Raw genomic sequence first — 15,672 nt, 5'->3', positions numbered from 1 at the left:
TAGTCCGTTATAGCTCATGCTGTAATGAAATTTATTAGTCTTCAAGGTGCCACAAGAGTTGTTTTCCAAAGTAAAAGGACAGGTATGAGATTCTCTTGTTTGAGAATTGGCGTAAGTGTTCTAAATGCAACAGACTATTGTGGCTGGGTCACAGCAGGCTTGACTGAAGTCCATGAAATAAATTACACTGTTGTTCTGTTCCTTCAGCTTCTCAACTAAACATCAAAGGCGAACCCCATCGTTACATTTGCCTTGTTTTTTTTATTTATTTCCTAGCTGATACTGCTTTTCATTTTAAAAAAATGACATGTTTATTCTTCAAGGACAATACTTTGCTGACTGCTTCTGTATTATTTCTTGCTGAGTTATTTCTATAGTTTGTATACAGATAGCCATCTATAGAAGTGCTGAAATAAAAAGAAACTAACCATAAGAACAAGGTTGAAGAAGTGCTAATGTAGCATTTAAGAGTGACTGCTCCAAGCTTTATCTTGGAAAGGAAAAATACTCCCCCCCCCTTCCAGACAACCTGTTTATTGAGCATGCATCCTGATTTATTTTCAGGAGATTAAACAAAGTTAACTATTTAATAAGCATTCGGTCTGATTTGTTTGCCAAGAGATTAGATAGTGTTGCATCAAAGGAAGTGTTATCCCACCCTTTCTAGTGCATTGTCCATCAGTTTCCTTATCATAAAAAGCTGTCTTCCAATATTGGGGAAGTGGGTCTGTTGTGCAAGACCTCCCAGTCAACTATAATTGTGCAACCTGAATTTGATGGTATGTGACAAAAATAGTGACAGTCTGGAAGCACCATTTGTGCACAAACATTCCCTTATGACAGGAGTGGGGAACCCTTTTCTGCCTGAGGGCCACAATCCGTTCTGGACAGCCTTCGGGGGGCCACATGCCAGTGCCAGTGTGCAGAACCAATGTATGTGAATTTTACCTTTGTAGATTGTATAGCAGGCTAAATTCTGCACACAAACCCCTCTCTGTTCTCCACCCAGGCAACTATGAGGAATTATCAGAGTTCAAGAACGTATTCCAGCCAGGCAAACACACTCAAAGAGGGTGTGAAGCAGGGCCGGTGAGGGAGTTGGCTTGGGGAGAGCCTTGAGGACCAGATAGAGAGGCCTGGAGAGCTGTATTTCATCCCTGGGCCTGAGGTTTCCTACCCATGTCTGATTACATAAGTGTCCTAAATGTTCAAATCAGGTGTGGGGAACCTTTGGCCCTCCAGATGTTGCTGAACTACAACTCCCATCATCTTTGGGCATTGGCCATGCTTGTTGGGGCTGATGGGAGTTGTAGTTCACCAACACCTGGCGGGCCAAAGGTTCCCCACTCCTAATTCAGACCATGCACAGGAATGTAGCAACACAAAAGTGAAACTAGTTTTAAAAAATACTCTCTAATAGTTGCATCTAAGGTTAAATAATTCAAAACATTAAAATATAAGTTAATATTTACCAGGTTTTGCTTACTGTAACATTCCAGTATACAGTAACACCTCAGTTAACGATGTACATGCGTTCCTGGACATTCCTCCTTTAACAGAAGCTTTGGTAACAGCGGTAGGAATAGCACGGAAAGAATATGAATAGGTTTCTACACCACAAAAAGAAGAGCAACATATTTCAGCAGACTTTTTATTCAAAACTAACAATATGCATGTCTGAAATGAAACAACCACATCAGCTAAGCCTTGCATACAGACTACTTGAAGGCTTCTTCCAGAATGCATCCAGGGATGCCTGCCTTGCCTTTTTTCTTTTATCATGTAGCATCTTGCTATAGCAATCTAAAGCACAGTTCTCTCCATACACTTGAGCAAGAAGGCAAGGGGCAGTCACTACCACCACCCTGTGCTTAGTTGCTCTTTCTGCCATCCTCCCCTACACTTGAGCAGATGTGTCTGCAGTAAACAGTGCTTTGGAACCACTGTTTAGTGCAGAGGCGCCTGTGTCACCTGGCAAGGAGAGCTATTCCAGCCACATGTGGCAGCCACAATCCAGTAGACAAGGAGCCACATTCTGACAATGTCAGAGTGTGTGCCCCACCACCATGTTCCCTACACCCAAAAAATATTTTGTAAAAAAGAGCTTCTTTCCTGAAGCATTTGTTAACTGAGGTATTATTGTAGTTTTCAGTAGCTGCCAAATTCCTATATTTTGGTCCCAGTTCTTGAAAAGAAGCTTCCCCTTTTTTCTGAGGTTTCTCCATTCAAATAGATTGTTCCTATCCATTTTTCACCTTGGTATCCGTAATGATGCATTTAGTTACTTACTTTGTTTGTGTAACCACCTTGCCACCCAAGAAGGTTATACTATAAAACATAACAAGCAATATCAGTATTAATCCCTAACATTCCCATTAAAACAATCATATAAACAAGAGCAAACAGAATGGCAGATATAATCCCACCAGTGAGCCAGACAAATCCAGCAACACTTCCTGAGATAGATGCATCTTTTAAAACTCAGTGAAAAACTCAACAAAGGTCCCAAATTCATCTCCCAAGGCAGAGAGTTCCACAGCCTAAGCCTAGCTTCAAAGGAGGGAGGGAGAGGGCTATTGCATTCATGTCCAGCTTGTATTTGGTTGGCCAGTGCTACATCAGAATGTGGGACTAGTCTGATCCAGCAGGACTCTTGCTCTTGTGTGCTGTCTCCCACGTTCCAGCCAAACATGCCTCTTGTACTGAAGGAACATACAGGATAATCTCCTCAGCCAATCTTAATGAACAGTCTCATAAAGAAGAATAAAATCCTTCAAGTATCCTGTGCCTAAGCTGTATATGGCTTTCAATGATTCAGCAAAGTAGGCCTGGTCAAAACTAGCTGCAGCATTTTGAATCAGTTGAAGATTCCAAATGCTTTTCAAGGGCAACCCCATGTAGAGACATATCTAAGGCATGTCATCATGGTCAGTCCTGCTCTCTCTAGGAATGTGAACAGTTGACACACCAGCATAAGCTGGCCAGAGGCACTCCCATGGCTGTCATGTGTACATCAAATTTCAAGGCTGTGTCAAGGAGCACCCCAACAACAATTGCAAACCTGATATTTCAGGGGGACTGCAACCCCATCCAAAACAGGCAACAATCCTATTCAGGGAATACTATTCATTACGGACAAGCACATTTATGTTTTATCTGGATGGTTCAGCTTCAGTTTATTGGCCTGCATCCAGTCCTAGATGCTGTTCTAGGGTATCTAGGTAACAATGTAAATAAATATTGTCCTTTTCTTGTTGCTGGAAAATAATCTAAACAGAGAAATAACTTCTTTCTCCTTCACACAACAATTAATTGCATTTTGTATTATGGCTGGTTTGTGTGGTGTTTGATGCATGACTAGATGTTGATTAAATCAATCCTTATCCCAACTACATGGCAAAGCAGTTGTTTGTATTATCAGTCATGCAGGTTCCTCTTCAGCATGCAAGAAGACTATACATTTTTTTACTCACTTCATCACAGAACTGTTGGCTAAGTTGAACAAATGAAAAGATTTAAGGGATTCATTTCCCCATATCAACAGCTGAAATAAGAATTGACTGAACAATTGAGTTGTTGTGAGCCAAAGGGAGACACCCTCCACAGGGGATGGAAATGGCCCAAACTGAATAAATCCTTCTAAATGACCAAAAACAATACTAAAAAGAAGAGTTTTGTTATAATTATCCTTTGGATCCCATACATTTCAAATTAATTTTATTTATTTATATTAAACATGATTGTTCTGGCTAGAATTATTTTTGGATGCCACTAAGAAGGAACTGTTAATGAACTGATGGGACATTGCAGTTATGGATGCATACCTTAACGTGGTGAGGGGGTTTGAGAGTGTTGAAGAAGCTGAGAGCAATGCCGTCAGGAGTCTAGACCAAGAGGCTAGACTCCTAACAGGTCACCCAAGGCGGAATGGTCAAAGCTGAGACACCAGACTAAGATGCATCCAAACTCAGAAGAAAGCAATGGTAAACTGCCTCTGAATACCTCTTACCACAAAAACCCTATGAACAGAGTATCCAAAATGCAACACGATAGTGCTGGAAGATGAGACCCCCAGGTCAGAAGGCACTCAACGAGCTACTGTGGAAGAAGAAAGTACAAGTATGAGTAGCACTGTGACTAATGATGCAGCTGGGTCAAAGTCGAAAGGAAGCCCAGAGGCTGATGTGCACACATGCAAAAGGAGAATCCGGAGTTGTACAACGCACACAATAGGAACATGGAATGTGAGAAGCATGAACCAGGGAAAGTTAGAAATTGTCAAGCAAGAAATGGAGCATATCAACAATACAATACTTGGTGTGAGTGAATTAAAATGGACGGGAGTGGGACATTTCCAATCAGGCAACTACAAAATATGTTATGCAGGAAATGAGAAATTAAGAAGAAATGGGGTTGATTTAATAGTGAGAAGTGATGTAGCAAAAGCAATTAAGAGCTACAATGCAAGGTCTGAGGAGTGATAATGAGATTAAATGGGAAACCTATTAGCATAACTATTAGTGTAGTGACGGGTAGTGGGAGGTATGGTGTTGTGAGGAGAACGGGCCAGGTAAGGGGAACTCATCCCAGACAAATAGTGCCTGTGACTTGTTCCGGTTCTCCTCACATCCCCAGGACTGCTGGTTGTTTTGTCAGTCAGCCTTCGGATCTCCATATGCTGTTATTAAACGCCAGGTCGGTACATCATAAGATCTCCCTTGTTCATGATTTGATTGTGGAGGAGGCTGCTGACCTGGCGTGTATAACCGAGACCTGGGTGGGTGATCAGGGAGGAGTTGCTCTTTCCCAGATCTGCCCACCTGGGTATATGGTTCAGCATTATGGTAGAACCGAAGGACGGGGAGGCGGGGTTGCTGTGGTCTATAGGAGTTCTTTCTCACTCACCAAGCACCCTGTCCAGGTGACGACTGGCTTGGAATGTCTCCACCTTGTGCTGGGCCAGAGAGAGAGACTGGGAATTTTGTTGGTGTACCACCCGCCCTGCTGCTTAACAAATTCCCTAACTGAGCTGACAGAGGTAGTCTCGGAGGTATTGTTGCGGTCCCCTAGACTATTGGTACTGGGGGACTTCAACGTCCATGCCGAGACTGCTTTATCTGGTGCAGCTCAGCATGTGTCGGGACATACCCTTGATTTGATCTTCGTCACTGGACATGGAGATGGTGATCTGGAGGTTGGGGATTTATCATCTATTCCTTTGTCATGGACAGATCACCGCTTGCTGAAGTTTAGGCTCACAGCAGCCCTTTCCCTCTGCAAGGGCGGGGGACCTATTAAATTGGTCTGCCCTCGGAGACTAATGGATCCTGAGGGTTTCCAAAGGGCTCTGGGGGGTTTTCCGACTGAGAAGACTGGCTCTCCTGTCGAAGCCCTGGTTGAACTGTGGAATACGGAAATGACCCGGACGGTTGACACGATCGCTCCCATGCGCCCCCTCCTATGCAGAGCTCATACAGCTCCATGGTATACCTTGGAGCTGAGAGCGATGAAGCAAGAGAGGAGGAGGCTTGAGTGCAGATGGAGGCGAACTCCCAATGAATGCAATTACACCTTGGTAAGTGCTTGTTCTAAGCAGTATATAGTAGCGGTGAGGGCAGCAAAAAAGAGATATTTTGCTGATACTATTAAGTCATCACTCTCCCGCCCAGCAGAGGTCTTTAAAATTGTGCGAGGGCTTTTACATTCTGGCCCTCGGGATATTATAGATTCATCTGTAGCCCGTTGTGATGAGTTCGCCGAGCACTTCCAAGATAAGATCACATGCATTCGCCGGGACTTAGACTCCAATATTATAGCAGTTGGACCTAACGAAGTATCCAGATCACGGTCTTGTCCTCATTTATTGGATGAGTTTCAGTCTGTGCAGCTTGAGGATGTTGACAGGATCCTTGGACTGGTGCGGGCGACCACATCTGTACTGGATCCTTGCCCCTCTTGGCTGATGAAAGCTGGCAGGACCGGAACCGCCGTCTGGGCCAAGGAGGTAATAAATGCCTCTTTAAGAGAGGGAGTGGTCCCTGACTGCCTAAAAGAGGCGGTGGTGAGACCACTCCTGAAGAAACCCTCCTTGGACCCAGACAACTTGAACAACTATAGACCTGTGGCGAATGTTCCGTTCCTGGGCAAGATCCTGGAGCAGGTGGTTGCCGGCCAGCTCCAGGGGCTCTTGGATGACACTGATTATCTTGATCCATTTCAATCCGGTTTTAGGCCTGGTTTTGGCACTGAAACAGCCTTGGTCGCCCTGTATGATGACCTCTGTCAGGAGAGGGACAGGGGGAGTGTGACTCTGTTGATTCTCCTTGATCTCTCAGCTGCTTTTGATACCATCGACCATGGTATCCTTCTGGGAAGACTCACGGAGTTGGGAGTTGGGGGTACTGCTTGGCAGTGGCTCCGCTCCTACTTGGTGGGTCGTCACCAGAAGGTAGTGCTTGGGGAACATTGCTCGACACCCTGGACTCTTCATTGTGGAGTCCCGCAGGGATCGGTACTGTCCCCCATGCTTTTTAACATCTACATGCAGCCGCTGGGTGCGGTCATCAGGAGTTTTGGGGTGCGTTGTCATCAGTATGCTGATGACATGCAACTCTATTTCTCCTTTTCATCCTCTTCAGGTGAGGCTGTTAACGTGCTAAACCGTTGCCTGGCCGCGATAATGGACTGGATGGGGGCTAACAAACTGAAGCTCAATCCTGACAAGACCGAGACGCTGTTGGTGAGTGCCTTCACTGCCCAGATGGAGGATGTTCATCCTGTTCTTGATGGGGTTACACTCCCCTTGAAGGAACAGGTTCGTAGCTTGGGAGTTCTTTTCGATCCTTCCTTGTCTCTCGAGACCCAGGTGGCCTCGGTGGCACGGAATGCTTTCTACCATCTTCGACTGGTAGCCCAGCTACGTCCCTATCTGGACAGCGACGACCTCGCTTCAGTTGTTCACGCTCTGGTAACTTCTAGGCTGGACTACTGCAATGCGCTCTACGTTGGGCTGCCCTTGAAGATAGTTCGGAAACTACAGCTAGTCCAGAATGCAGCGGCCAGATTACTGACGCGGACCAGAAGGTCTGCTCATATAACACCTGTTCTGGCTCGTCTGCACTGGCTTCCTATTTGTTTCCGGGCTAAATTCAAAGTGCTGGTTTTGATCTATAAAGCCCTACACGGCATGGGACCGCAATACCTGGTGGAACGCCTCTCCCAATATGAACCTACCCGTACACTGCGCTCAACATCTAAGGCCCTCCTCCAGGTGCCATCCCATCGAGAAGCCCGGAGGGTTGTCACTAGAACTAGGGCCTTTTCGGTAGTGGCCCCCGAACTGTGGAATAGTCTCCCCGATGAGGTACGCCTGTCGCCGACGCTGCTATCCTTTCGGCGCCAGGTGAAAACCTTTTTATACTCCCAGGCATTTTAAAGTGTATTTTAAATTGTATTTTATAGTGTATTTTATCAGTATTTTCATTATTGTTGTATTTTGACGTTGTTGGTTCTTTGTTATTGTTTGTTTTGATCTTTGATTTTGTTATACTTATTGTATTTATATATTGTGCTTGTTTTATCTTTTATGTACACCGCCCAGAGAGCCTTTTTGGCTTAGGGCGGTATATAAATTAAATAAAATAAAATAAATAAATAAATAAATAAATAACCATCATCCAAGTCTATGCTCCAACAGCAATCACAGAAGAAGAAGAATTGGAGAGATTTTATGCAGAAGTAAATTGATCACACACCAAAACAAGATGTAATGATAATCATGGGGGACTGGAATGCAAAATTAGGGAACAGAGAAGAACTAGGAATTGTGGGGAAATGGGGCTTAGGAGACAGAAATGAAGCAGGAGAAAGACTTACTGAATTCTGTGAAGCCAATAATTTGTTTCTTGCAAACACATGTTTTGAGCAACCGAAAAGACGACTATATACGTGGACATCACCAGATGGTCAATATAGGAATCAAATTGATTATATAATTGGTAGCAGAAGATGGAGAAGTTCCATACTTTCTGCAAAAACAAGACCAGGAGCAGACTGCGGTACAGATCATGAACTGGTGATATCGAAAATCAGAGTATAGAATCATAGAGTTGGAAGGGGCCTTGTAGGCCATCGAGTCCAACCCCCTGCTCACAGCAGGAAATCCACAGCTAGAGCATCTCCCGCAGATAGCTGTCCAGCCTCTGCTTGAAGACATCCAGTGAAGGGGATCCCACCACCTCCCTAGGCAGTCGGTTCCATTGCCAAACCGCCCTTACTGTCAAGAAGTTCCTTCTAATATCCAATCTGAATCTACGCTCCTGCAACTTAAAACCATTAGACCTAGTCCTACCCTCTGGGGCAGCAGAGAACAAATCTGTACCCTCCTCTATGTGACAGCCTTTCAGGTACTTAAAGAGTGCAATCATATCACCCCTCAGCCTTCTCTTCACCAGACTGAACATGCCAAGTTCCTTCAACCTTTCCTCATAAGACTTGTTCTCCATACCGGCTATCATCCTTGTCGCCCTCTTCTGAACCCGCTCTAACTTGTCTATATCTTTCTTAAAATGAGGCGCCCAGAACTGAACGCAATATTCCAGATGAGGCCTGACCAATGCAGAATATAGTGGGACTATTACTTCCCTCGACCTGGAAACTATAGCTCTGTTTATGCAGCCCAAAACCACATTTGCATTTTTTGCCGCAGCATCACACTGCTGGGTCATGTTCAACTTGCGATCCACTACAATTCCAAGGTCCTTCTCACACAGATTGTGTGAAGGCGGATTGTGTTAGAAATCGAATTGAACTCCCGAGTTGAAATATGGTAATTATGTAACAGGTCCCCTAGATTGCTAAACCACAGTTTAGATGCCAAAGGGTGGGCAAGGCAGAGTTTTAGGAGATTTCCATCCGGAAAAGAATCAAACGATCTAAGGAACTTCAAAAGTGCATGGTGGATACGAGCGGAGATCCAATAGAGTTGCTACAAGCTTCTGAGACTGAATCTGTCCAAATTTTGACAAAAATCTGTCAAGAAATATGGAAAACTAAACAATGGCCCACAGACTGGAAGCGTTCCATATACATCCCAATTCCAAAGAAAGGGGATCCCAGGGAATGCAGTAATTATCCAACTATTGCCTTAATATCCCATGTAAGGAACGTAATGCTCAAGAATCTACAACAAAGGCTCTTACCATATATGGAGTGAGAAATGCTAGACGTCCAAGCTGGATTTAGAAAGGGAAGAGGCACCAGAGATCATACCGCAAACATACGTTGGATAATGGAAAGGAGCAAGAAAATAACTGTGTGCTTTATAGATTACAGCAAAGCCTTTGACTGTGTGGATCATGAAAAACTATGGAAAGCTTTAAAAGAAATGGGGGTGCCACAGCATCTGATTGTCCTGATGCGCAACCTATACTCTGGACAAGAGGCTACTGTAAGGACAGAATATGGAGAAACCAATTGGTTCCCAATTGGAAAGGGTGTGAGACAAGGGTGTATTTTATCACCCTATTTGTTTAATCTGTACGCAGAACATATCATACAGAAAGCGGGATTGGACCAAGATGAAGGAGGTGTGAAAATTGGAGGGAGAAATATCAATAATTTAAGATATGCAAACAATACCATATTACTAGCAGAAACCAGTAATGATTTGAAACTAATGCTGATGAAAGTTAAAGAGGAAAGCACAAAAGCAGGACTACAGCTGGACATCAAAAAGACTAAGGTAATGACAACAGAAGATTTATGTAACTCTAAAGCTGACAATGAGGACATTGAACTTGTCAAGGATTATCAGTACCTTGGCACGGTCATTAACCAAAATGGAGACAATAGTCAAAAAATCAGAACAAGGCTAGGACTGGGGAGGGCAGCTATGAGAGAACTAGAAAAGGTCCTCAAATGCAAAGATGTATCACTGAACACCAAAGTCAGGATCATTCAGACCATGGTATTCCCGATCTCTATGCATGGATGTGAAAGTTGGACAGTGAAAAAAGCGGATAAGAGAAAAATCAACTCATTTGAAATGTGGTGTTGGAGGAGAACTTTGCACATACTATGGACTGTGAAAAAGACAAATAATTGGGTGTTAGAATAAGTTAAACTAGAACTGTCACTAGAAGCTAAAATGATGAAACTGAGGTTATCATACTTTGGACACATCATGAGAAGACATGATTCACTAGAAAATACAGTAATGCTGGGAAAAACAGCAGGGAGTAGAAAAAGAGGAAGGCCAAACAAGAGATGGATTGATTCCATAAAGGAAGCCACAGACCTGAACTTACAAGATCTGAACAAGGTGGTTCATGACAGATGCTCTTGGAGGTCACTGGTTCATAGGGTCGCCATAAGTCGTAATTGACTTGAAGGCACATAACAAGAAGAAGAAGAAGATATATGTCAGAGAAGGGACACAAGACAACAGATATATTTGGGACAAAATGTCTTCCCTTTTAAATTCTAGAAAGAGATTCTATTGAAGGGGATTCTATGTAGGCTAGAATTTTCTTAATCCTATTTTAATATATAACTATTCCATATTATACCCAGATATATACCTCCTTTTTTATTTTCCTTTTGTAATTGTTTTTATTGTAATTGCACTATAAGAGACTATTCACTGTATGAGTTGGATCCAAGCTAACAGTACACTCCTATACATGCCTACTTAAAAATGTCCTGTTGAGCTCAATGGATCTCACTTCGAGGCAAGTGTATTAGGCTGCAATTCCAACCCCACTTATCTGGGAATAAGCCTAACTGAATTCAAAGGATTCAACGGTCAAAACTGTTATATTTTTAGGATACACCCCGTTCCTGAGATTGTAATCTGTTTACAGGCCCAGCACCAGATTGGGCCCTGGCCGAGGGCCTCTGAAAGGGCCCTCCTTAGGATGGGAGGATGGCACTCCTGTTCTGCGATCCATGACAGCATTGGATACTGCGTCCCAAAATTGCCATGGATCATTCATGGAGTGGGAGCTCCCAGGCACCCCCCACATGCAGGCAGCACAGGCTATAATAAGCCTGCCCTCATGCCCCATCTACCGCTCCTGTCAATGTGCATGGTGTGCACACTGTGCACACATGCCTGCCATCACCCAAGGAGTTGACCTAAGGTGGCACCCACCGCCATCTTGGTTGATAGCAGGCATGAGTGCTATGTGCACTCATCATGCACACTGATGGTAGGTGGGGTGTGTGAGTGGGCTTATTAGCCCTGTGCCTTCTGTATCAGGAGGGGTTGTTGGTCTGCGATACCGCGGGCCCAGGGCTGGCTGGTGCAAGGGCCCAGTCATGCTTGTCGCTGACCCTATCTGTTTAATTTTTAATACTGAATTGTAAATTGTTATAATCCACCCTGGGATCTGTTGGCGAAGGGTGGGTAATAAATGTTGTTATTTTAGTCCCATTGAAATCATTTGGGCAATTCCATCATAAAGAGTAATGAACTTACAACACAATCCTATGTATTTTACTCTGAAGTACCATAGAGTTAATGAGACTTACTCCCTGAAAAGCAGTACATGATTGCAGTCTAAGTCTGGATCCAACCCTAGGGTTTTGGTTTTGGTTTTTAATTAGATGCAATATCCATGCTCTCTCATCCACTACATTATAAGCAAAGCAAAGTTATACTAGATCAGGAGAGGAAGAATGGGGCAACACTTATATGGGTCTTCACTTGGGGTTATTTGGAATTCTGAGAAAAGGAGGGGGGCCGTTCCACCAACTTTCAGGATAGCTGATGGGGCAAAAGAAGAGGAAAAAGGAGCAGGAGTTAAACCTTTTAAACAGTTATTTGTGGAGGACAGTAAGGTACAGTAACATCTGCATCAGTTCTATGTGCTGCCTTCAAAAAACCCCACTGCAGTATTCAGGAACAGTGAAGTCTTCAGACTTAAGGAACAGTTTAGAATACAGGAAGCTGCCTTTAACTGAGTCAGACCATTGGTCCATCTAGCTCTATATTGTCTAAACTGACTGGAAGTAGCTCTACAGGGTTTCAGGCAAGGAGTGTCTCTCAGCCCTACCAGGAGATGCAGGGGATTTTCCCTAGAACCTTCTGCATGCGGAGAAGATGCTCTAGCACTGAGCCACAGTCCTTTCCCATAAGCTCTTCCCTCACAAAATGTATATAAGTCCTACTCAAATGTAATGTTTGGGCTTATCTCAGCCACATTCATTTGTAAATACCCATAGATCATCCCCAAAAACAATACTTTAATTATGGTAGAGCTCAAAGGTAAAAGCCTATAGGATAAAAGATCTGCATGACTCAGAGGGATTTGGATGAAATCCCTTGGTTGCTCTGACATGAATCATATGCTCCCACTATAGCCATAAAAAGACAGCATGTCCCAAACTCTATAAATGATGATCTGTGTACTGATGATACAAAACTGAGTCAATGTCCAGGGAAAGTAAACTACAGAGTCTCCAACCAGCTACTTTTAAGATGAACAGAAATATATTCTGTTCTGAGCCTTATGATAAGCCCCCATTGGATGGACATGGAAGGAAGTTAAACATTAAACTAAAGACTTACACAAGTGCTATTTTCTCCCCAAGGTCATGCTCACTCTTAATGCTGTGGAATATTAGATGCACTCCTGCAACAGTAAGGAGATCACTGTAGATACTGAAGCAGGGGAAGCCTCCCTGCCATGGTGATAGCCTTGTTAAAATACACACAGCGAGAGAGGAGAAAAGCACTGCTGATGGGGTTGCATGGAGGGGAGAAAAGGAGTATAAAATTTGTATTCAGAATGTTATCATTCTTTTACAACGACGACTACAACAACAATATATACCACCTTTCCCCCAAGGAGCGCAAAGTGGTGTACATGGTTCTCCCCTTTCCATTTTATCCTCACAACAACCCTGGGAGGTAGGTTAGGCTGAGAGACAGTGATTGGCCCAAGGTCAGTCACTGAACTTCATGGCTGAGTGGGGATTCAAACCCTGATCCCCCAGGTCATAGTCCAACACTCTACCCATTATACCACACTGCCTCTCGGTGGGAAGGGTTTTACTTTTAGCCTGAGGGGATGAAGTTTTCCTTAACAGGAATTATGTCCATTTTTAGGGCCCCAATACTTCGCAGCTGGTTATGACAGTCTCACTTTGTCACATCTTCTCAACTTACCCTAACTTTGCTGACGTTTACTGTATTTTCCCACTTGCAATTTCACCTTGGGTGGGGATCTATCTGACCAGCTTCCACAACAGAAAAGAAGAACAGGGAAAAGGACAAAGATATACAAATAAAAATATGCCCCATGTGCTCATAGGTTCAGATAATCTTTTTATGTTGGAGATGGGCTTACCCTGCACAATCAAACCTTTCCCTGATATTCCTTTTGAAGAAGCATCCTTTTATTGCCACTGTATGTCATGCATGGTGCCAGACTACCACTACCATTTGCTCCCAGTGGAACACTTGGTTCAAATGTGCCACTTTCAAGTTCCTTGCTGTTGATTATCCTTCTTGCAATCATTGGTGATCCAGGCTGGCCATCTTGATGAGGTTGCCCCTGGGAGGGTCTTGATATTTTGACTTCCCAAAGCAAGCAAGGTGAAATCTTTCCCAATCTCCAAACTACTTGCATAAGGCTATGCCATTCTATCTATGTCTGAAGGACTAGGATCTGGAAATAACTGATTTATGAAGCCAAATACATGCAGCTGCCACATACTAAGTCAGATTAATATTGTCTAATGCAGCCATTCCCACCCTGGCACCTTCCAAATGTTTTGGAATCTCACGTCCCATCAGCCTCAGTCAATATAGCCAGTGGTCAGGGAAGATGGGAGTTACAGTCCTGTCATCTGAACTTCAGATTCAGATTCTGAAGGGTCTACACCAGCCTTTCCCAACCGGTGTGCCTCCAGATGTTGTTGGACCACAACTCCCATCAGCCTCAGCCATTGGCAATGCTAGCTGAGGCTGATGGGAGTTGTGGTCCAACAACATCTGGAGGCACACTGGTTGGGAAAGGCTGGTCTGCACTGATTAGCATAAAGGTCTTTATTGTGTCCGCAGAGTGCTGTCCCAGGAGGCTGTTCCAAGTGGTCCGAAGCCTGGTCGGTCCAGTTGCTTCGGAACTGATGGGACATTCTAAGACCTCCTGTGATGAGTTTGCAAAGCACTTTGTGGATAAAATCGATCGTCTAAAGAGTACGATTCCGCACGCTGTGGTTACAGTGAGTGAGCCAGAGTCAGCCAGTGGTTTTCCGGTGATGTGGGATCGGTTCCAGCTTCTTCCTTCTGATGAAGTGGACAAAGTGCTTTCAACCTTAAGGCCAACCACCTGCTTACTTGATCCTTGCCCATCATGTCTCATTATGAGCTGCAAGAACAGACTGGGCGAGGGGATCAAGGCAGTGGTAAATGCATCCTTGGAAGAGGGTGTGATGCCATCAGCTCTCAAGGAGGCAGTAATAAAACCAATCTTAAAGAAGCCCTCCTTGGATCCCCAAGATCTGAATAACTTTTGCCCAATCTCAAACTTACCATTCTTGGGCAAGGCGGTCGAGCGGGTGGTGGCGAAGCAGTTGCAAGCACACTTGGAGGAAGCAGATTATCTGGATCCATTTCAGTCGGGCTTCAGGCCTGGACATGGGACTGAAACAGCCTTGGTCGCCTTGGTGGATGATATGAGGAGAGCGTTGGATAGGGGTGAATGCACCTTCCTCGTCCTCCTGGATCTCTCAGCGGCCTTTGATACCGTTGACCATGGTATCCTTTTGGACCAATCAGAGGGGCTAGGCATAGGGGGCACTGTTTTGCAGTGGTTCCATTCCTTCCTTTCTGATAGGTACCAAAGAGTAGCACTGGGGGATGAGGCTTCTCACCTGTGGGATGCCACATGGCTCCATTGTCTCCCCGATGCTATTTAACATCTATATAAAGCTGCTGGGGGCTATCATCAGGAGATTTGGGCTGCAGTGTCACCAATATGTAGATGACACGCAGCTCTATCTCTCATTTAAATCTTCACCGAGGTTGGCTGTAGAAACCCTGTCCAAGTGCCTGGAGTCGGTGAGTGGCTGGATGGGAAGGAATAAACTGAAACTGAACCCTGACAAAACCGGGGTACTGTTCGTGGGAGACAAGGGAAGGTTAGGGGACTTGGACCTGGTGCTCAATGAGGTACAACTGCCCCTAAAAGACCAGGTCCGCAGCCTCGGGGTCATTCTTGACTCCCAACTGTCCATGGAAGCTCAGGTTTCGGCTGTGAGCCGGGCAGCACTGTATCAACTCCATCTGATATGGAGGCTATGCCCCTACCTTCCCAATAATCTGCTCCCATCAGTGGTACATGCCCTGGTCTCCTCTCACCTTGACTACTGTAATGCGCTCTACGTAGGGCTACCCTTGAAAACGGTCCGGAAGCTGCAACTGGTACAGAATGCAGCGGTGCACCTGATTAAAGGCAGCCACCGGTGAGATCACATAACTCCAGTGCTAAAAGAGTTGCACTGGCTACCAGTTGTTTGCCAGCCCCAATTCAAGGTGTCGGTTTTGACCTTTAAATCCCTACACGGTTTTGGCCCAGCCTATCTGAAGGAGCACCTCCAGCATCATCAGCTATGCCGCCTAACAAGATCAGCCTCAAAAGACCTTCTCTCTATCCCACCAGTCAA

Source organism: Rhineura floridana, chromosome 4, assembly GCF_030035675.1.
Source record: "Rhineura floridana isolate rRhiFlo1 chromosome 4, rRhiFlo1.hap2, whole genome shotgun sequence".
Classification (NCBI taxonomy): domain Eukaryota; kingdom Metazoa; phylum Chordata; class Lepidosauria; order Squamata; family Rhineuridae; genus Rhineura; species Rhineura floridana.
The sequence above is the reverse complement of the archived record's forward strand: the minus strand, read 5'-3'. Positions refer to the sequence as shown.